Here is a 22,009-nt window from a genome sequence, read left to right on the forward strand (position 1 = left end):
AAAAGGACAGCGACGGGCACAGGAGATCAAGCTTCACTTTGGTTTTTGGAAGTTTTTTTATTCTCATCTGTTCTATGAAGAAGAAACATGTCCGAGTAATGATAAGAACCCTACCAAGGTGCCCACCCGGAACCCATGGAACATGTCCAAGTAATGATAAGAAGCCTACCAGGGTGCCTACCCAGAACACATGGAACATGTCCAAGTAATGATAAGAAGCCTACCAGGGTGCCGACCCAGAACCCATGGAACATGTCCAAGTATTGATAAGAAGCCTACCAGGGTGCCCTCCCAGAACCCATGGAACATGTCCAAGTAATTAGAAGAAGCCTACCAGGGTGCCCACCCGGAAACCATGGAACATGCCCAAGTAATGATAAGAAGCCTACCAGGGTGCCCACCCGGAACCCATGGAACATGTCCAAGTAATGATAAGAAGCCTACCAGGGTGCCGACCCAGAACCCATGGAACATGTCCAAGTATTGATAAGAAGCCTACCAGGGTGCCCACCCAGAACCCATGGAACATGTCCAAGTAATGATAATAAGCCTACCAGGGTGCCCTCCCAGAACCCATGGAACATGTCCGAGTAATGAGAAGAAGCCTACCAGGGTGCCCACCCAGAACCCATAGAACATGTCCAAGTAATGAGAAGAAGCCTACCAGGGTGCCCTCCCAGAACCCATAGAACATGTCCAAGTAATGAGAAGAAGCCTACCAGGGTGCCCACCCAGAACCCATAGAACATGTCCAAGTAATGAGAAGAAGCCTACCGGGTGCCTACCCAGAACCCATGGAACATGTCCAAGTAATGATAAGAAGCCTACCAGGGTGCCCACCCGGAACCCATGGAACATGTCCAAGTAATGATAAGAAGCCTACCAGGGTGCCGACCCAGAGCCCATGGAACATGTCCGAGTAATGAGAAGAAGCCTACCAGGGTGCCCACCCAGAACCCATAGAACATGTCCAAGTAATGAGAAGAAGCCTACCAGGGTGCCCACCCGGAAACCATGGAACATGTCCAAGTAATGATAAGAAGCCTACCAGGATGCCCACCCAGAACCCATGGAACATGTCCGAGTAATGATAAGAAGCCTACCAGGATGCCCACCCAGAACCCATGGAACATGTCCAAGTAATGATAAGAAGCCTACCAGGGTGCCGACCCAGAACCCATGGAACATGTCCAAGTAATGATAAGAAGCCTACCAGGGTGCCCACCCAGAACCCATGGAACATGTCCAAGTAATGATAAGAAGCCTACCAGGGTGCCCACCCAGAACCCATGGAACATGTCCAAGTAATGAGAAGAAGCCTACCAGGGTGCCCACCCAGAACCCATAGAATATGTCCAAGTAATGAGAAGAAGCCTACCAGGGTGCCCTCCCAGAACCCATAGAACATGTCCAAGTAATGAGAAGAAGCCTACCAGGGTGCCCACCCAGAACCCATAGAACATGTCCAAGTAATGAGAAGAAGCCTACCAGGGTGCCTACCCAGAACCCATGGAACATGTCCAAGTAATGATAAGAAGCCTACCAGGGTGCCCACCCGGAACCCATGGAACATGTCCAAGTAATGATAAGAAGCCTACCAGGGTGCCGACCCAGAACCCATGGAACATGTACAAGTAATGATAATAAGCCTACCAGGGTGCCCTCCCAGAACCCATGGAACATGTCCGAGTAATGAGAAGAAGCCTACCAGTGTGCCCACCCAGAACCCATAGAACATGTCCAAGTAATGAGAAGAAGCCTACCAGGGTGCCCTCCCTGAACCCATAGAACATGTCCAAGTAATGAGAAGAAGCCTACCAGGGTGCCCACCCAGAACCCATAGAACATGTCCAAGTAATGAGAAGAAGCCTACCAGGGTGCCCACCCGGAAACCATGGAACATGTCCAAGTAATGATAAGAAGCCTACCAGGATGCCCACCCAGAACCCATGGAACATGTCCGAGTAATGATAAGAAGCCTACCAGGGTGCCCACCCAGAACCCATGGAACATGTCCAAGTAATGATAAGAAGCCTACCAGGGTGCCCAACCAGAACCCATGGAACATGTCCAAGTAATGATAAGAAGCCTACCAGGGTGCCCACCCAGAACCCATGGAACATGTCCAAGTAATGATAAGAAGCCTACCAGGGTGCCCAACCTGAACCCATAGAACATGTCCAAGTAATGAGAAGAAGCCTACCAGTGTGCCCTCCCAGAACCCATAGAACATGTCCAAGTAATGAGAAGAAGCCTACCAGGGTGCCCACCCAGAACCCATAGAACATGTCCAAGTAATGAGAAGAAGCCTACCAGGGTGCCTACCCAGAACCCATGGAATATGTCCAAGTAATGATAAGAAGCCTACCAGGGTGCCCACCCGGAACCCATGGAACATGTCCAAGTAATGATAAGAAGCCTACCAGGGTGCCGACCCAGAACCCATGGAACATGTCCAAGTAATGATAAGAAGCCTACCAGGGTGCGCACCCAGAACCCATGGAACATGTCCAAGTAATGATAATAAGCCTACCAGGGTGCCCTCCCAGAACCCATGGAACATGTCCGAGTAATGAGAAGAAGCCTACCAGGGTGCCCACCCAGAACCCATAGAACATGTCCAAGTAATGAGAAGAAGCCTACCAGGGTGCCCACCCAGAACCCATAGAACATGTCCAAGTAATGAGAAGAAGCCTACCAGGGTGCCCACCCGGAAACCATGGAACATGTCCAAGTAATGAGAAGAAGCCTACCATGATGCCCACCCAGAACCCATGGAACATGTCCGAGTAATGATAAGAAGCCTACCAGGGTGCCCAACCAGAACCCATGGAACATGTCCAAGTAATGATAAGAAGCCTACCAGGGTGCCCACCCAGAACCCATGGAAAATGTCCAAGTAATGATAAGAAGCCTACCAGGGTGCCCACCCAGAACCCATGGCACTTCCTCAGATTATGAATAGCACGTTACTGTTTGCAAAAAAAAAAAAAAAAAAAACATATCCTCATGTGTCTAAAATTCTGTCCCCATCATATATGTAGGGATCCTGACTGATAAAATGGTAAACCAAACATTTGCATGGGAGCTCCATTTGCCTTTGCGCTCCCACGGATAAGAACCAATTTAAAGGGGTATTCCGTTGCTCAGCGTTTGGAACAAACTGTTCCGAACGCTGGAGTCGGCGTCGGGAGCTCGTGACGTCATAACCCCGCCCCCTCATTATGTCATGCCCCACCCCCTCAATGCAAGTCTATGGGAGGGGGCGTGACAGCCGTCACGCCCCCTCCCATAGACTTACATTGAGGGGGCGTGGTGTTACATCATGATGGGGTGGGGCTATGACATCACGAGCTCCCGGTGCCAGCTCCAGCATTCCGAACAGTTTGTTCCAAACGCTGAGCAGCAGAGTACCCCTTTAAGACTCCAGCATCCCCTCCATGATCGTTCTTGATATGCTCAATTAGCCGTGGAAATCCTAACACCGTAGTTACTGAAAATAGAAGAAAAAAGAGACCAAAGGAGGCACCTCGTGTGTTACCACTAAAACAATAGTAGTATTAAGACGGGCACCGTCACTAGGCGAGAGTCGCCCTTAGGTAATGGCCGCTCACCTTGAGCGAATAAAAAATTTACATATCAACCCACCCAGTGGGTTACCAGAGTGAAGAGGAGGAACAGCTGCTAGGCCCGAGTCCCAGGAGAAGGAGTAATCCAGTCCTGATGGAAGTCAGTGCAGAAAGGGTCACTTTCTCCTTTCTGCACTAACCCTGTAGTTATGGATCTCATATGTTCTCTTACTCTTACATATAGATTTCTAACCGACCACATGGGTATGTCAGGATGTACACGACAAATTTTGTCTTACAAGTAATGAAGTGCCGCACTTCCCAATCTATCCCACCCACACTAATAAATTTGGCTTCTTAATTATAACGAGTACATTGTTTACACTTAAAATTACTTTGCATTAATAATATAAATAAATTAATAAATAAATATAAAAAAATAAATAAAATAAATAAAACTAAGATGGTGCAGCCAATTATTAGTGGGGTTGGAAAACTGGTTAGTGCCAAGAAGGCTTCCCAGTGTTTTATTTTTTGGATGTGAAAAGAGGGGCTGATTTTTAGCAGATCAACATCATTTTCAATCCGATGCCAATGACGCCTGATAGCAGACTGCACACTTATGTCCATCGGGGAGAGCTTGAAGGAAAAAATAAACCTATTCTGTTTATTTGATCTATTGCGCTTCTTCTGAGGACCACTCTGATTCCAATTCCTATCTCTTATATATGACTCCTCTGTGATTTCCAGGTGGTACCCTCTGTCTACCAGGCGTGCAGATAATTCTCGTGCCTGTAATTCAGTTGTAGTATTTAAAGGAAAACTGTCAGTAAACTCCCCCCGCACTAAACAGAGGTACGGGCTGGTAGTGTGGGGGACGCTGATCAATATGCTGCCTACCATGCCCAGATCCGCCCTTCCCGTTCGCCCATTATCTTCATTCTTCTGGATATGCAAATGAGCTGCTAACTGGCATGGGCAGGGTTACAAGGCTCCTTCTGGCACTCTGATGTCAGCACATCTCATCTGCAGCGTCCCCCGCACTACCAGCCAGTACCTCTGGTTAATGAGGGCGTGTTTACTGACTGTAGGGGACCGACTTCTTGATGTGAGGGGGGGGGTGATGGCTGTCAAAATGTAGCAGTGCACTGCCGTTTGTTTTCTATAACCACTAGTCACCCACTGTTGGTCTACCATCTCCACCCTCCCCATCAGAAAATTCTAGACAGGTACTCCCAAATACCAAAGTAAATCTCATGCTCATGTCCTCATTCTGGCTCTTTATATTTCCTGTTACAGTTTTCTTTTTTTGACTACAAATCCCATAATTCCATTTTCCTCCCTCCCACACATCAGGCACTCCACACATTGAAACATAAATGAGCTGCATCCATTCAAAAGACCTGTGGTTTTCCTTCAGGGGGCCTACAGCTGTTGCATTAGTTGCAGATTGATTTCTCTCCCACCAAGCGATCCCTCCACCCATTGAAGCAGACAGGCTCCCTGTCATCAGCTGACTAGTGATGTCAGGTCTTGGCCGCAATGCAACCTGGGAAAAATCTGAGACAACAGTAATTTTGTATGCTGTTAAAAATAAATATTGGGGTGAAAATCACATAAGAATTGTGATAAAACCGTCACACACACAGGTGCAGACACTATATTATGAACTACACTAACTTTACAGCCCCTGTAGCATAGTCAAATAAAAAAAAATACTGGAATACCCCTTTAAGGACCCGGGGTTTTTCCGTTTTTGCACTTTAATTTTTTCCTTCTTACATTTAAAAAAACATAACTCTTTCAATTTTGCACCTAAAAATCCATATGATGGTTTATTTTTTGCGACACCAATTCTTCTTTGTAATAACATCAGTAATTTTACCCAAAAATATATGACGAAACTGAGAAAAAAAATCATTGTGCGACAAAATTGAAGAAAAAACACCATTTTGAAAATTTTAGGGGCTTCCATCTCTACCCTGTGCATTTTTCAGTAAAAATTACACCTTATCATTATTCTGTAGGTCCATACGATTAAAATGATATCCTACTTATATAGGTTTTATTTTGTCGGACTTCTGGAAAAAATCATAACTACATGCAGGAAAATTAATACGTTTAAAATTGTCATTTTCTGACCCCTATAACTTTTTTATTTTTCTGCTCATGGGGCGGTATGAGGGCTCATTTTTTGAACCGCGATCTCAAGTTTTTAGCCGTACCATTTTTGTATTGATTGGACTTTTTGATCACTTTTTATTCATGATATAAAAAGTGACCAAAAATATGCTATTCTGGACTTTGGGATTTTTTTCTCGTACGCCATTGACCGAGCGGTTTTATTAATGATATATTTTTATAATTCGGACATTTCCGCACGCGGCGATACCATATATGTTTATTTTTATTTACACTCCTTTTTTTTATGGGAAAAGGGGAGTGATTCTTACTTTTATTAGGGAAGGCGTTAAATGATCTTTATTAACTTTTTTTTTTCTACTTTGTTTTTTGCAATGTTATAGCTCCCAAAGTGGTGATCTTTTACATTGATCATTGTTATCCCATCGGATAACATTGATCAATGATTCTGCCGCTTGACTGCTCATACCTGGATATCAGGCACAGAGCAATCATTCAGTGACATGCAGGAGGAAGGTGGGGATCCTCCACATGTCCTCCAGCTAGCTGACTCCAGCTAGCTGACTGAGCTAGCTGGGGGTAGTTTACGTTCACTTTAGAAGCGGCAATCAACTTTGAATGCCACTTCTAAAGGGTTAAAGGGGTACTCCCCCCTAGACATCTTATCCCCTATCCAAAGGATAGGGGATAAGATGTCAGATCGCTGTGGTGCCGCTGCTGGGGAGCCCCGGGATCCCCGCTGCGGCACTGCGCTATCATTACAGCACAGAGCGAGTTCGCTCTGTGCGTAATGACGGGCGATACAGGGGCCGGAGCAGCGTGACATCATGGCTCCGCCCCTCGTGACATCACGGCCCGTCCCCTTAATGCAAGTCTATGGCAGGGGGCGTGACGACAGCCGCGCCCCCTCCCATAGACTTGTATTGAAAGGGGCGGGCCATGACATCTCGAGGGGCGGAGCCGTGACCTAACGATGCTCCGGCCCCTGTATTGCGCGTCATTACGTGCAGAGCGAACTTGCTCTGTGCTGTAATGATAGCGGGGTGCCGCAGCAGGGACCCCGGGGCTCCCCAGTAGTGGCACCGCGGCGATCTGACATCTTATCCCCTATCCTTTGGATGGGGGATAAGATGTCTAGGGGCGGAGTACCCCTTTAATAGTGCACGGCTCAGCGATCAGTGCGCACGCTATTAGCCATGTGTCCGGGCCATTAATAGAGGCCGGGCTGGGCCCGGGCCGCTATGACGCAGGGCCACAGCATGGCCCCGCGTTATAGAAAGGGAGCAGACTCGGGGCGTACAGGTACGCCCTGTGTCCTTAACGGGTTAATAATGTCCTCCTTTAAATCAATAGTAACTCATTTGCTCTGAATGCACTGACTGGTATTAGACAGAACGTTGGGTCAGGTACAAGCCAAGGTTGTACATAGCAAAGAGATCGCCCATGTAAATGTTTTGGTACTCTTAAGGGGAGGTGCCTTGTTGGTCTCATACCCTTTTCTTGGTAAAAATCTATATACAGAGTTGGAGAATGGGTTGGGAATTGGAGCAAGGAATGAAGAGGACTTGGAGTAGGAGAAAGGACAAGGACCTTCTGTCCTGCCCTGGCTGTCAAAACCCAACCTCATAATGGGAGGCCCTCTCTCAGTGGGGTACATAGGGGTGAGGGTGCCCTATAGCAAATGTCTAAATGGTCCATGTCTGGTTTCCCATGACCCATTGGTCAATAGCCCCCTCTGTTTATTTGCTGACAATGCCGTTCCCTGAAGAGAGGAGTTCTGCTCTATTTCTTACCAACAGAAAAAGGAATGGGACCAATCAAGATGGCGCCCCTTTCTCCAAGGACCCCATAGCAGCCACATAGTATGCAACAATGGTACATATGATCTTTCCTATCTGTTTTATATACACTACTGACTATTAGACACCAGGTTATTGGACTGTGTATCGTTTTGTTGCATTTAACTCTTGAATCTCTTTTTGTTTAGGAAACCGATGCTTCTGGCTCCGCCCCTTTGGAATGTGGTGAATACATTGTATCGGCATGACGTTTCTCAGTTCTAAAGCATCTCCTGGACTCTGGCAGCCGGTTAGTATGCTGAATACACGTCTAATGACGGGAGCGAGGGTTATGGGTGATTAATAGTATAATATATATGCAAATACTTCTCCTTCCAAGGTGATATTTTATCAGACGAGCACATTTATCCTTTGGGTTTGACCTCCTCATGCATAGGACTTAGGGACCGGTGTGTGAAGCTTATTGCAAGGATGCAAGTCATCTGTGACTAGGAAGAGCTAACTATGACTGTGTATTACAGTGGTCTCAAACTCTGGCCCTCCAGATGTTGCAAAACTTCAGCTCTAACCATAGGAAAGTCTCTATCCTGCCGATTCCGCCAAAACGTGACTATGATTTTCCATTTCTTCTATGTATAGTTAACTAGTTAGCCACCAGGACTTAGTTACTGTATAGCAGTGGTCTAAAACTGTGGCCCTCCTGATGTTGCAAAACTTCAACTCTAACCATAGGAAAGTCTCTATCCTGCCGATTCCGCCAAAACGTAACTATGATTTTCCATTTCTTCTTTGTATAGTTAACTAGTTGGCCACCAGGACTTAGTTACTGTATAGCAGTGGTCTCAAACTGTGGCCCTCCAGATGTTGAAAAACTTCAACTCTAACCATAGGAAAGTCTCTATCCTGCCGATTACGCCAAAACTCGACTATGATTTTCCATTCCTTCTATGTATGGTTAACTAGTTGGCCACCAGGACTTAGTTACTGTATAGCAGCAGTCTAAAACGGTGGCCCTCCTGATGTTGCAAAACTTCAACTCCCAGCATGCCCGGACAGCCGTTGGCTGTCCGGGCATGCTGGGAGTTGAAGTTTTGCAACATCTGGGAGGGCCACAGTTTGAGACCACTGGTGTAATAGGGGCCATTATTGGTGGACCTATAAATTATAGCCCCAGATGCCTATATGATAAAGTTGCCCCATCTTGAACCAGAAGGGAAGCTGGTTAAGCCAAGAAAAAAGATAATTGGCTTTTGGCTGTCCGGGCCACAGCTGGAGGTCCACAGTTTGGAGACCACTGCTCTACAACGTACAATGTTTAACATACAGAAACCATGACGTATCTACATTACCTTTCCAATTTTTTTCATAAAGGATCAATTATTCATTGACGATTCTATTTTTACCATTGACTAATGGGAAAGGTTCATCTACAAAACATATATAATTCAATAGATGACAACAATATCATTACAAAGTATGATCGATGGCAGGCGGGGTACGGCAGCTCCAAAGGGAAGCAGTGTGGGCACTAGGTTTAAATCCCACCAAAGGCGACATATGAATGGAGATTGAATATTCTTCCCATGTTTCTGTGGGTTTCCTGCTTTAAAGGGGTACTCCACTGGGAAAAAAAAAAATAAAATTTTAAATCAACTGGTGCCAGAAAGGGAAACAGATTTGTAAATTACTTCTATTAAAAAATCTTAAAGGAGTACTCCGGCGCACACTTTTTTCCTTTTATCCCGTACGGGCTGCAAAATAAAAGAAAACACACTTTCTATTACCTGCCTAGGCTCCCCCGGTGCTCCGGTACACTCCGGTACAGGTGTTTGGTCCCCGGGCTGTATTCTTCTTACTTCCTGTTAGTCCGGCACGTCACACGGAGCTTCAGCCTATCACCGGCCGCAGCGATGTTCCGCCTCAGCCAGTGATAGGCTGAAGCTCTGTGTGACGTGCCGGGCTAACAGGAAGTAAGAAGAATACAGCCCGGGGACCGAACACCTGTACCGGAGTGTACCGGAGCTCCGGGGGCTCGTTGGCAGGTAAGAGAAAGTGCATTTTCTTTTATTTTGCAGCCCGGACGGGATAAAAGTAAAAAAGTGCGCACCGGAGTACTCCTTTAATCCTTCCAGTACTTATCAGCTGCTGTTATGATCCACAGGAAGTTTATTTCTTTTTTAATTTCCTTTCTGCCGGACCACAGTGCTCTCTGCTGACACCTCTGTCCATTATAGGAATTGTCTAGGGTAAGAGCAAATCCCCATAGAAAACCTATCCTGCTCTGGACAGTTCCTAAAATGGACAGAGGTGTCAGCAGAGAGCACTGTGGTCAGGCAGGAAGGAAATTCAAAAAGAAAAGAACTTCCTGTGGATCATAACAGTAGCTGATGAGCACTGGAAGGAATAAGATTTTTTAATAGAAGTAATTTACAAATTCGTTTAACTTTCTGGCACCAGTTGATTTAAAAAAAAAAAAAAAAAAAAAGGTTTTCCAGTTTTCCAATGTTTCCCCTTTAAGGAGTATCTACAGGATAGGGGATAAGTAGCTGATTGTGGGGGTCCGACTGCTCGGCCCCCAGCGATCTCCGGAACGGGATCCCGTCTAGCTCAGTGAGGAGCGCTTGCCGTCTACGATAACGGTCTGCGATCCATTCATTTCTAAGGGAGCAGTGATCTACCGCGTGCGTTCCTCACTGAGAGCCGGGTCCTGTCCCGGAGATAGAGGAGGGGTGTCCCAGCGGTCAGACCCCCTGCAATTAGCTACTTATCCCCTATCCTGTTCATAGGCGCTAAGGTAATTTTGGATGCAGTACTCCTTTAGGATTATGAGCCCAATTGGGGACAGTGACTGATGTGACTCATGACAATCTTGGCAGAATACTTTGGCGCTATGTAAAAATTATTCATATTATTGTTGTGTTTGAGTGGTCTCTCTTTAGAAAAACAGTCGTAGACTGGGTTGGGTCAAACAGAGGAATTTTACTTGTCCCCTCTTGACACGGGACTGGTACGCTTGATGGTTACAGATATTATATGTGGTACAGAATCTTGATGGTTGTAGTAAACGCTATGTTCCGGAACTTAACCAGTCTTTAGAATACAACAGTTCCAACTCTCTCAGGTCATTGTTGACTTCACAGGGGGCCTTAGGTTATTGTTGGCTGCCTACAAACCTACGGGTAGAGTTGACTTCACACTGCTGTCCAGGACTTGCTACAATTCGGTTCAACTTTATAATATGCTTTATGCAGGGGTCAAGGAAAAACATTTGGGAACTCACCCAAGCTTTGTAAGGGCTGGTCCTGCAGAACTCCTACTAATGGGAACAGTGTTCCCGAAGGACTTGAGCCCTGGCTGTATGATAACAGTATGAGGTTCACTACTATTCTGGCCCAATATCTAAGAACCCTTGGCCACCAGACTACTTTCTTGGCTGACAGATGAGCTGAGCCCGTCACAGCTCAGCTGCTCACTTCCAGACAACTCCATCTCATCACTATCTGCTCTCTCTGACTCTCCTGGACTCATTCTGTGATGTTGGGATGCCAGCATTTGCCCATTTTGGCCTTTGGGCCAAAATAACAACCCCAGGTCAGGTGTGAATGCTACCTCTAGCTAAAGACCCTTGTACATGGGCTGATCATCAACATCGAAGAACGTTCAAGGGAACACTTATTGCCCTCATTCCTTATAATTGGGCCATGTAAGGTTTTACCCTCAAATAAATGACCAGACATTTTTTTTATTGATTTGGATTAAACTTAATAACTAGAAAAAGGTTTTTTTTTTTTGTCTTTTGACCTGTAAAATGTCCAAGACACGGCTGATTGCTTAAGGCGATCCTGAGTATAGTTGAACAAGCTTTCGGAAAGTGTTCAGTTTGGCTTTATAAGCTGCGCAGCGCAACTTAACTCTTTTGCGTCACTCTGTTGCTGTGCGCTAGCCCAGCAAGGAAGGAGTTGATTAGCACTGCAGAGCAGTGCTAGTTAACTCCTTGTGGGGGAGGGGGTGTATACATTATGGCTGTATACAGTGAAGAGTGATACTTATTGTCACGATGCCGGCTGGCAGGTAGTCGATCCTCTGTGTCAGAGAGGGATTGGCGAGGACCGCGCTAGTGGACCGGTTCTAAGTCACTACTGGTTTTCACCAGAGCCCGCCGCAAAGCGGGATGGTCTTGCTGCGGCGGTAGTGACCAGGTCGTATCCACTAGCAACGGCTCACCTCTCTGACTGCTGATGACAGGCGCGGTACAAGGGAGTAGACAGAAGCAAGGTCGGACGTAGCAGAAGGTCGGGGGCAGGCGGCAAGGTTCGTAGTCAGGGTGGATAGCAGAAGTACTGGTACACAGGCTTTAGACACACAAAACGCTTTCACTAGGCACAAGGGCAACAAGATCCGGCAAGGGAGTGCAAGGGAGGAGACCAGATATAGCCAGGGAACAGGTGGGAGCCAATTAAGCTAATTGGGCCAGGCACCAATCATTGGTGCACTGGCCCTTTAAGTCTCAGGGAGCTGGCGCGCGCGCGCCCTAGAGAGCGGAGCCGCGCGCGCCAGCACACGACAGCAGGGGACGGGAACGGGTAAGTGACCTGGGATGCGATTCGCGAGCGGGCGCGTCCCGCTGTGCGAATCGCATCCCCAACGGCCATGACAGAGCAGCGCTCCCGGTCAGCGGGACTGACCGGGGAGCTGCAGGGAGAAAGACGCCGTGAGCGCTCCGGGGAGGAGCGGGGACCCGGAGCGCTAGGCGTAACACTTATCTTCTCGTTGCTATTCTGGGTCTTACTTGTGTAGCCGTGCCTCTAATGATGATGTCACAAAGTAGAGCTACACAAGAAGAGGCCCGGACCTGCGATGGTAAATTTCACTCTGTTCACTGTATGCATAATAGTGTTGAGTGCGAATAGTCAAATTTTTTTCGTGAATATCGGCACATCGACAAATATTTAGAATATCACAAATTATACACAATGATGTGTACTGTGTAAATAAAAAGTGATCATCTCTCCCTGCTTCCAGCTTGTGGTCCAAAGAAGGTGAATATAGGAATGCGAATTTTATGCAAAAAATATGCGAATATCGGCACTTCCAGAGGACATTGATCCCTCCCTTCTTTAAGCTTGTGGGCCGATGAGAAGGATGAAAATACAGTTTTCAGAGGTTTTATTACAAATTTCGCATGGAAAAAAAATTAACGAATATGCAAAATTCGCCAATATAGGACAAATATTCATCCAAGTATTCGCAACCAATAGAAAAGTAGTTAGTTGAAAGATCTAATCGCGCATGAGCATGTTACAAATTTTATTAGGAATTTCGCATGGAAAAAAAATTAACGAATATGTGTAATTCGCGAAAATAGGACAAATATTCATCCAAATATTCGCAAAATATCGCAAATTCGAATATGGCCTATGGCGCTCATCACTAATGCATTATACAGCTGAACCTGGCAATGTTCAAAAGTTCGGTATGCTCAACACTAATCCTGAGGTTACTGTGATGGGTGGAAGTTCGTCACGTATTCGGGTGCTGCTTGGTGACGCTACCGGATCTTCTTTGTCTCCATGTTGGAGGCCCAATCATGCACCGTTTAGGAGGCATCAGCTATATTAACAGGGGGTGGTGTAGTCTGGCTCCTCCTGAGGAAGTGGTGCTTACGAAACCTACATCGATGTGTTTGCGGGGGTCCCCACATTGTACAAGCAGGATGTTAACTGCAGGTATATTATTGATTTTCATATTTCTAATTGCTTTTTGAATTTCTTCTTTTTGTTTTAACATTACTGATTGGTCACATACTGTATGTAGTACTCTGGCCTTGTTGAGCATTGTTACAGTGTTGGCAAGAAGTAATTGAAAGCCTGAAGTCTCCCCATTAAAGGGGTACTCATCCGCGCTTTTGGGGATATGGGTATTTTATGTGTTCAGGGTAGAGTCCTTATCTTGTGGTTGTATGTATTGGGGTTTATTTACTAAGAGTGGAGTGTAGTTGTCTTTGTGGGTTTTGATTCCCGACAGGTATTTTCCCAAGGTATTTACTAATGTTTTAGTACTTTTCCCTATGTTTTGCTTTTTTTTTTTTACAACTGCTCTGATCTGTCGGGTTTTTCCCAGCTGAAATCCAACAAATTTTCTGTGGAAACCTTAGTAAATATGTTGGGATTTTTCAAAATTTTCAGAGACATGCCCCTTTTGCCAGGACCACACCCCTTTCTTCCATGCCCTCGCCCCTTGTAGCATTTTCCTTTTTTGGGGTCGAAAATTGTGTTGCATGAAACGTGCGACACAATTTGGGAGCAGAGAAAAAAGAGAAAAAAGAGTCAGGATCACGTTAGTAAATAAACCCCATTGTCTATTTTTCAAAAATGTTGGGATTCTCAAAAAATCCCAACATATTTACTAAGGTTTCCATAGAAAATTTGGTGGATTTGAGCTGAGGAAAACCCGACAGATCAGAGCAGGTGTAAAAAAAAAAGCAAAATGTAGGGAAGAGTGCAAAATGTAGGGAAACCTTAGTAAATACCGTAGAAAAATATCTGTTGGGAAAAAAAAGACACAAAAAAACCTACACTCCACTCTCCGTAAATCAGGACCAGTGTGTCATAATTATTTATTACCGGGGTAGAATTTGTAGGTTTATCTATAAATGTGTGAATATAGCCTAAAAAAATCCAAGCGATCAGCTGCCAAATGATCAAAACACTTGTTCGTTGGCTCATCGGGTATTTTCTGTGGCCATTTCAATGATTGCTATGGGCCATACATTGTTCTTTGTAAATGGGTGATGTGCGGCTGATGGTAATGAAATGAAAGGGCTGCATGAATGATCCAGAGATCATGGATAAGGTCCAAGTGGGCCAAGTCACCATCACTAGTGATCTGAAGGCCCATTTCATGGATGAGCGCCAATCAACAAGATCAGCACTTGTTATTGTGCACCCTAACGGGTGCACAATAACAAGTGCTGACCTTGTTGATTGGCGCTCATCCATGAAATGGGCCTTCAGATCACTAGTGATGGTGACTTGGCTCAGTCAGGTTGACAGAGTTCTAAATTTCAGTCTGAATCTATGGTGAATTTGGGTCCACCAGATCAGGATATAGAACCCCCGTTTTTGGGGGGTATGTGTATGACTTTACATGGACTACGTACTGTTGGATCCATCCCAAGCTCACAATGAGTAGTTGGTGTCAGGCTGTATAGATGGTCTTCCAATGTGGTGGCACAACTGCTTTGATGGTGCCAGTGGCCAGTTTTTTGCTCATTGTCTATGTTGACGTCCTTGAACCCAAAAGGCCCTATTGGGTTGGACCACAATGCGCATTAAAAAAAATCAGTGTTCATTTTCTATGTTTCTGACCTTCTAAAACATTTTCAAAAATTCCACTTGACCTTCAGTCTGTAATTCCTAAAATGATATTGTTCGGCCACTATTTTTTTCTCTACAAATTAATTATAATACTGATGATGATTACCACCGAGCGGCTGTGGATTTGGTAAATTGACCATTTGATGTGACTGAGCGGCCCCATTAGGTAGGAATTCATCTATTAATTGGTTGCTCCATAAACAGTACCATCCCCCCCACCATCGGCCATCCTGACAGGCTCCACGTGATGTATGGACCTGTCTTGAAGAATTATAGGCCTCATTTTGCTATGTGCCAGTATTTCTTGCTTGGATGGAATCAATGGGAATTAATCATTCTTCGGTGGAGAAAGGAAGGACTTTTTAGTGAAGAAATGAGACAAGACTGCAGAGAAAAGCAGAAAATGGCTCAGGGATATTTAACATGATTAGAAAAACATGGCTGCTTTCTTCCGTAAACAGCATCACACCTGTCCACAGGTTGTGTCTGGTATTGCAGCTCAGATCCATTGAAGTGGATAGACGTGGTGCTGATTCTGAAAGTAAGCGGACATGTATTTTCTAATCCTGGACAACCTGATATAATTAAAGGAGTAGACCAGTATAGTAAAATGTATTCCTTATCCTATCCAAAGGATAGGGAACAAGTGTCAGATCGCTGGGGTTCCAACCGCTGAAACATCTTGCGATCTCCTGCCGGGTGCCCTTGCTCTCCTCATGCAGGAGTCGGTGGTTAACATTCCCCAATCTCCCCCCCCCCCCTCCAGGCATCTGTATGGGAGAGCCGGAGATGTCCAAGTATAGTGCTTCGGCTCACCCATAGAGTTCCATGGAGGGCGTACGCAGTCTCCCGCTCCTTTCACAAGAAGAGCTAGAGCCTGGTATGGGAGATCGCAGGGGGCCCAGCGGTCATACCCCCGCAATATGACTCTTACCCCATATCCTATCCCCTGTCAAATCCAATTTCACTTCTGACATGCCTCAGGATGGTGCACAAGCTCAATAATAATCCATGTAATTGCGGTAATGGCTGCCAAATTGGTTGATTCCTGAGGTCCTTGGATGGAGAAAGCTAGAAATGGATGTACATAGGTCTAGGTCACATAAGGTAGCCATACATTTGATTGTCACGCATCAGTAGACAGCTGTTTCCTGGTTCTGGCAGAGCAGAAGACACTATAGATCAATATAAATAAAATGTGGCGCCTTGGGGTACCAAGAATAACCTCCGAGGCTGATGCAGCCGCTAGGGCCTGGCAGTGCCAAAAAATCACAGTCACAATGGATAATTATGCCTCTGAGTCACTGAATACTTGCACACGGGCACACATCTGCTAGAAGGCATTCCTTGACCTTAGGGCACTGCCACTGTTGGAGGAACGAGGGAGAAGTATGCCACTGTTGCTGGGAAGAGGAGAAGTCCATGCCACCTGCTGTGAAGAGAAGTCTGTTTATGGCCTACCGCTATGAAGAGGAAACTCAGGAGGGAGGACTTACCAGGGGAGATGGGGCCTACTACAGTATGGGGGCTTAAAACAATAAGGGGCTACTGCTTGGGGGCCTAATACTATAGGGGACCTATTGCTGTATGGGCACTTACTGCTAGAGGGTCTAATATTACATGGGGGCCTTCTACTATATGGGATAGTATGAGGCACCAAATACTATAGGGAGGCCTATTACTGTATGGCATTACTGCTAGGGGGCCTAATACTATAGGGGACCTATTATTGTAAGGGGCTTACTGCTAGAAGGTCTTCTACTATATGGGGATATTATGGGGGCCTAATACTATATGGGGGCCTATTACTGTGTGGGGCTTACTGCTAGGGTGTCTAATACTACATGGGGCCTTCTACTATATGGGGATAGTATGGGGGCCTAAAACTATAGGGGAGCCTATTACTGTATGGGGTTTACTGCTAGGGTGTCTAATACTACATGGGGGCCTTCTACTATAGGGGATAGTATGGGGGCCTCATACTATAGGGAGGCCTATTACTGTATGGCATTACTGCTAGGGGGCCTAATACTATAGGGGACCTATTACTGTAAGGGGCTTACTGCTAGAAGGTCTTCTACTATATGGGAATAATATGGGGGCCTAATACTATATGGGGGCCTATTACTTTATGGAGTTTACTGCTAGGGTGTCTAATACTACATGGGGGCCTTCTTCTATATGGGATAGTATGGGGGCCTCATACTATAGGGAGGCCTATTACTGGATGGCATTACTGCTAGGGGACCTAATACCATGTGCACTAACTGTTCTCTAAAACTGTTGTGACTTTAGGGAGCCTTGGAAAAATCCTGATACACTAAGGGAACCTCTGCTATAGATGATAACTCGCAGGTAATAACTTATAGGTGGTAACGTCTATAGAATTTTTAACACAAAACTGGTCATCCCCTTTAAGAAATGAGATTCTGTGGGTGATATATATGTAAGTAGAATAAAGAAAAACATTGAGCTTCCGTAGCGCTTTCTCCTCCAGCTTCCATCACTGTAATAAATGTGCTGCTCCGTACTTCTGCCTGCACTGTCAAAGTGATGCATGTTCACGGATCGCCCTGATACTAAATGTGTTGACGTCGCTTCAATCTGGGCTTATATCTGGGGGCTACAATCCGCACTTCTCTATTCTCCTCTCTGAACAAACAACCTCGGCAGTATCGCGGCCATAAAACAAGTGTCAGTGTTCTAGATACAAGAGATAGGCTGATTCATGGGTTATAGGGGAGATGGCCAATACCTGGGGGGCAGCAATGTATAAAGCGGGGCCCCTCCTAATGCTTGTTATCACCAACACAACCCCAACTATCTGCAACAGGCCCACGTTTTGGGACAAGAATTGAGACATTTTGGAAATTTGATCTAATCGAGAATGATACATAGCGTTTATGGCCAGCATTGTGTACAGAAGCCATTCCTAACCCCCTTCTGTTTCGGTCAAGACTCCAGAAGGCGGGCTCCTTGCATTGGGCACCCATTATTTTTGTATTGACAGCCTTCTGTGGCCCCTCCTCTCAGCCATGACTGACGGCTCTAGCGTTCTCCTGATTGGACATTAGAATTGCGAGAAAGGACCAGAGAACCATGAGAGTTTGCACATAATTCAACGTACAGTCATGTCTGGTTATTGCAACCATTTTCCTGTTGCCGGACAATTATTGTGTTAACCCATTTAGTACCTAGTGACAAAGTTGGAGAGTATCAGAGAATCCTTCATCGGGCCCCGGCTATGACACAGTAATGAGGCCTGATGGTCCAAACTAAATCAACCACTTTAAAGTAGACTTTGAAGCCTTCACTTGCCACTAGGGTCTATTTCTTAAAGGGGTACTCTGCTGGCCCAGCATTCGGAACATTTTGTTCTGAACGCTTGGAGCAAGCGGCGTGGTCGGGACGTTATGGCCACGCCCTCTCGTGATGTCACACCATGCCCCCTCAATGCAAGTCTATGGGAGGGGGCGTGGCGGCCGCCACGAGGGGCTTGACGTGACATCATGACCCCGCCGCATGCACCTAGCATTCTAAACGATTGCGGGTGCTGCACAGAGATCGTCGGACCCCCGCGATCAGACATCTTATCCCCTATCCTTTTGATGGGGATAAGATGTCTAGGGGTTAAGTACCCCTTTAAGTCTTGATTCACAAATAACCTATTGGACCTTACATCCCATATACACAATGATAGCAACAAAGATTTTGATGTAATTATTAGTGGATCGCATGTTCTGTATAAATGGTGGGCAACCCTCCAATCCATCTCTGTTGGTGGTGGGCCCAACCTGACACTGCTTTGTAATATTTCTCAACCAGAAAAAAGTTATGTAAGTTTGGGCTTCTTTTTTTCCTTTTTAGTTAAGTAGTAGTAGCCCAGTCCTGAAAAACTTATCCCCTATCCTAAAAATAGGGGATAAGTTTCAGATCGCGGGGGGCTCCCCATGGTGCCCCGGCAGCCCGCGGGAAGGGAGAGTTTTGACCACGCCTTCTGAATGCAACTCTATGGAAGAGCCGGAGCGCTACCTTCGGCAATCTCTGGCTCTGCCATAGCGCTGTAATGAGGGGGGGTGTTGGCCGCCACTTCGCGCAGTGGTCAACTCACCCCCTTCCCGCGGGCTGCCGAGGCCCCGTACAGGAAATCGGGGGGGGGGGGGGGGGGTGAGGGGGGGCCCAGCGGTCATCTGAAACTTATTCCCTATCCTTAGGATAGGAGATAAGTTTTTCAGGTCTGGACTACTCCTTTAAGGGGAATGTTATATATATATATATATATATATATATATATATCTTTGTTGAAGAGAATCCAATTCTTCTTCAGCATTTCATACACTGAAATAGAAAACATCTAGGTAGTGCTGTGCCAGGACCTTCCACCTTGATTTTTTTGGACCTTCTAGTGTGGGGGTATATTTGTGGCTCTTCATGTTTCCATCTCTATGTACAGTATGTCTTATTTCTTGCAACAAAGGTGATAACTGCAATAAAAAGCCTCTTCTAATGATGGACTTGGATATATGAGAAGAGGATGAGGGAGGTGAACCAAAGGAGTACAGAGACCAGATATCCTGGTATGCAAAAGAAGACTTCACACACTTATTACACATAATGCAGAAGAAACATATTAAGGGGGTATTCTGGGATTTTTGGTTCTTTAAATGTAAGACGGGGGCAGTAGAGTTAGTCTAGTTACTAATATACTTCACTTACCTGTGTTTGGTGGCTGGTATTGAATTTCTTTGTCTCTCTTTTCCCCCAGAAGTTTGTTTTCTGCAGCCTACAAAATGAGTGTTGTCTCGGGCCTTTCCAAGCTTCCTGTGTGGCCCGGGACAATACATCACAAGTCAGGTGTTGAAAAGGGGCGTCGTCTGTTGTGTGTGAAGTCAGCCCCCTGATGACATTACCGCCGCACATGTGTGTGCATTTACCATCACGCAGATCCACAGCTTGTGTGTCAGGTGATGTTGGCCAAATCATGTGATCAAAGGAAGAGTGGCTGTGCTGCAATGGGTGGGGGGACCGATGTTAGGGAGAGAAATAAGTCACCTCCCATCTGAAACAAAGGATAACGGGGATTGTGGTCTGAGAGAGGCCAAAGCAAGTAACCAGTTCCCAAAAACAAACCAGCAGCGTGATGGGGGACACAGGACACGGCCATTTACCACCAACACAAGCACATGTACTACATAATGCATTAATACACTGAACACAATTAAGAGGTATTCCCATTCCCTTTTATAGGATATGTCATCAATTTATTATAATTGATGGGGGTCCACCCCCACCGACGCTAACTTTTCAATAGGTGCGTGACTCTTTTCTAGATCTTCCAATCAAGACCATATTTTCCGACAATGTACAGAATCCCCCTCTCAACACAGTTCTATTTTACTCACCTAGTTAAACAAGCCTTACGATTAAAAAAAGAAAAAAAAGCCATTTGATGAAAACTACCAATTATTTCCACCACCCGCCAGTGGCCCTGAAATGTCTCCGGTCCAGATCTTTGCAGCCTTGTTCCCGCTGTTTCAAGGAAGCCGTCCCAGTTACCGTACATCAGAGGTTTGACATATCCACGGCTGGTGCTTGCAAGTCAGCTTAAACACTGAGTCCGTTCTGGATCTTTGGCTTTCATTATATATAATTTAGGAAATGACAGGCTTGAGCTGAAATCTACTGCCCTTTGCGAATTTGCCGGGTCTTAATGTTTCACATCGAGTATTTTTTCTTTTTCTTAAAGTATAATTTATTCTAGGCATTTATTCCCGGAGGTTTGCGTCTGGACTCTATGACTTGACTTCTAACCTTCTTCACCGGTCCCCCTACAGAACTGGAGCTACTGTGCCTCAAATAATTGGAATATAATAGTAATGGGCTAAATTAATTTTATAACGTTCTTGAGGGCATTTTTGTCTACATAGTCCTATTTATGCGGTGGCAGTAGGGATTTCGAGAATAACATAAATCTGACATGTAGGAAATTGGATGGAGGGATGAAGGTCGGTTCATGGTCTTCGATACTTATTCCAGTCTTGAATGTTTCTTCTACAATGATTATTTTTTTATATCTAGACAGTCGGCCCTATAATACACTGCGCTTTGTCTCGAAACATGTTCTTTAATTGGAAATCATTGTACAATGGAGTAAACATGATCTCTGTTTACCACTGTAAGACGTGATCATTACATCCATGTAAGTGTCCAGTCATGAACATGAAGTTGCCCTGGGCCATACTGGTTGCTAAAGTTGACATTAAACGCTTGAACGATACGACGTTACATGTGCTCAGTAATCCATGGAAATATAATTACCAATGGTCAATTTTCCACTACGTTGAACCATGTCCTCGTCTTCTCTAATTGTTGGAAACACTTCATAGATCAGTTCTGGAATGGTTGATATATCCATGGTTAGCTTAGTTTTTCCCTTTTGGGAAGCCCCTTTTAGGGTACGTTCAGATGAGCGGATTTACAGCGTATTTTATGCTGCGGATCTGCCGCTGCGGATCCTGACCTCTGTATGCTGCCTTTACATGTGCCTGCTCGGAGCGGCAAGATGCCGCTACGTTGCAGACACACTGAAGCGATGTGCGAGTCGCCGCGCATGCGTGGTGTACTTGCAAACATCGCGGCCGCTCCCCCTGCTCTATGAGCTAGGCCGAGAGCTGCCGCGATGTGCGAGTATACTGCGCATGCGTGCGGTGATTCGCACAACGCAGTGTGTCTGTTCGTAGCGGTGTATTGCCGCTGCGAGCAGGCACATGTAAAGGCAGCTTGCAGAGGTCCTTCAGCGGTGGATCCGCAGCAAAATACGCGTGGAAAATCAGCTCGTTTGAACGTAATCTTAGATTGGATCCAGAATTACAGAATAGACATGGCACTCACCAAGGCAGACTTCTTGAAAACAATGTTTATTGTAGTGTCACTGTACAAACATCAAATAATCGAGCTGACACACTGTGGGAGAGTAAGCCGCCTTACTCTCCCGCAGCGTGTCAGCACGATTGTGACACTACAATTAACATTGTTTTCAAGATGTCTGCCTTGGTGAGTGCCATGTCTATTCTATAACTCTTGTGGATCCAGTTTTGCTATTTATTTGACATTGAGCACCACG

General features: G+C 45.7%; 1 protein-coding gene across 1 annotated transcript in view; it reads left to right on the forward strand.

Annotated features, from left to right (window-relative positions):
* Nucleotides 1–22,009, forward strand: part of THSD7A (thrombospondin type 1 domain containing 7A) — a 537,615-nt gene that overhangs the window by 79,016 nt on the left and 436,590 nt on the right. Inside the window, exon 2 of the mRNA XM_056518919.1 lies at nucleotides 7,699–7,799. The gene's annotated coding sequence lies outside the window, so the exon portion shown is untranslated. The remainder of the gene's footprint in view (nucleotides 1–7,698; nucleotides 7,800–22,009) is intronic.

This window comes from Hyla sarda, chromosome 5 (genome assembly GCF_029499605.1).
Source record: "Hyla sarda isolate aHylSar1 chromosome 5, aHylSar1.hap1, whole genome shotgun sequence".
Lineage (NCBI taxonomy): Eukaryota > Metazoa > Chordata > Amphibia > Anura > Hylidae > Hyla > Hyla sarda.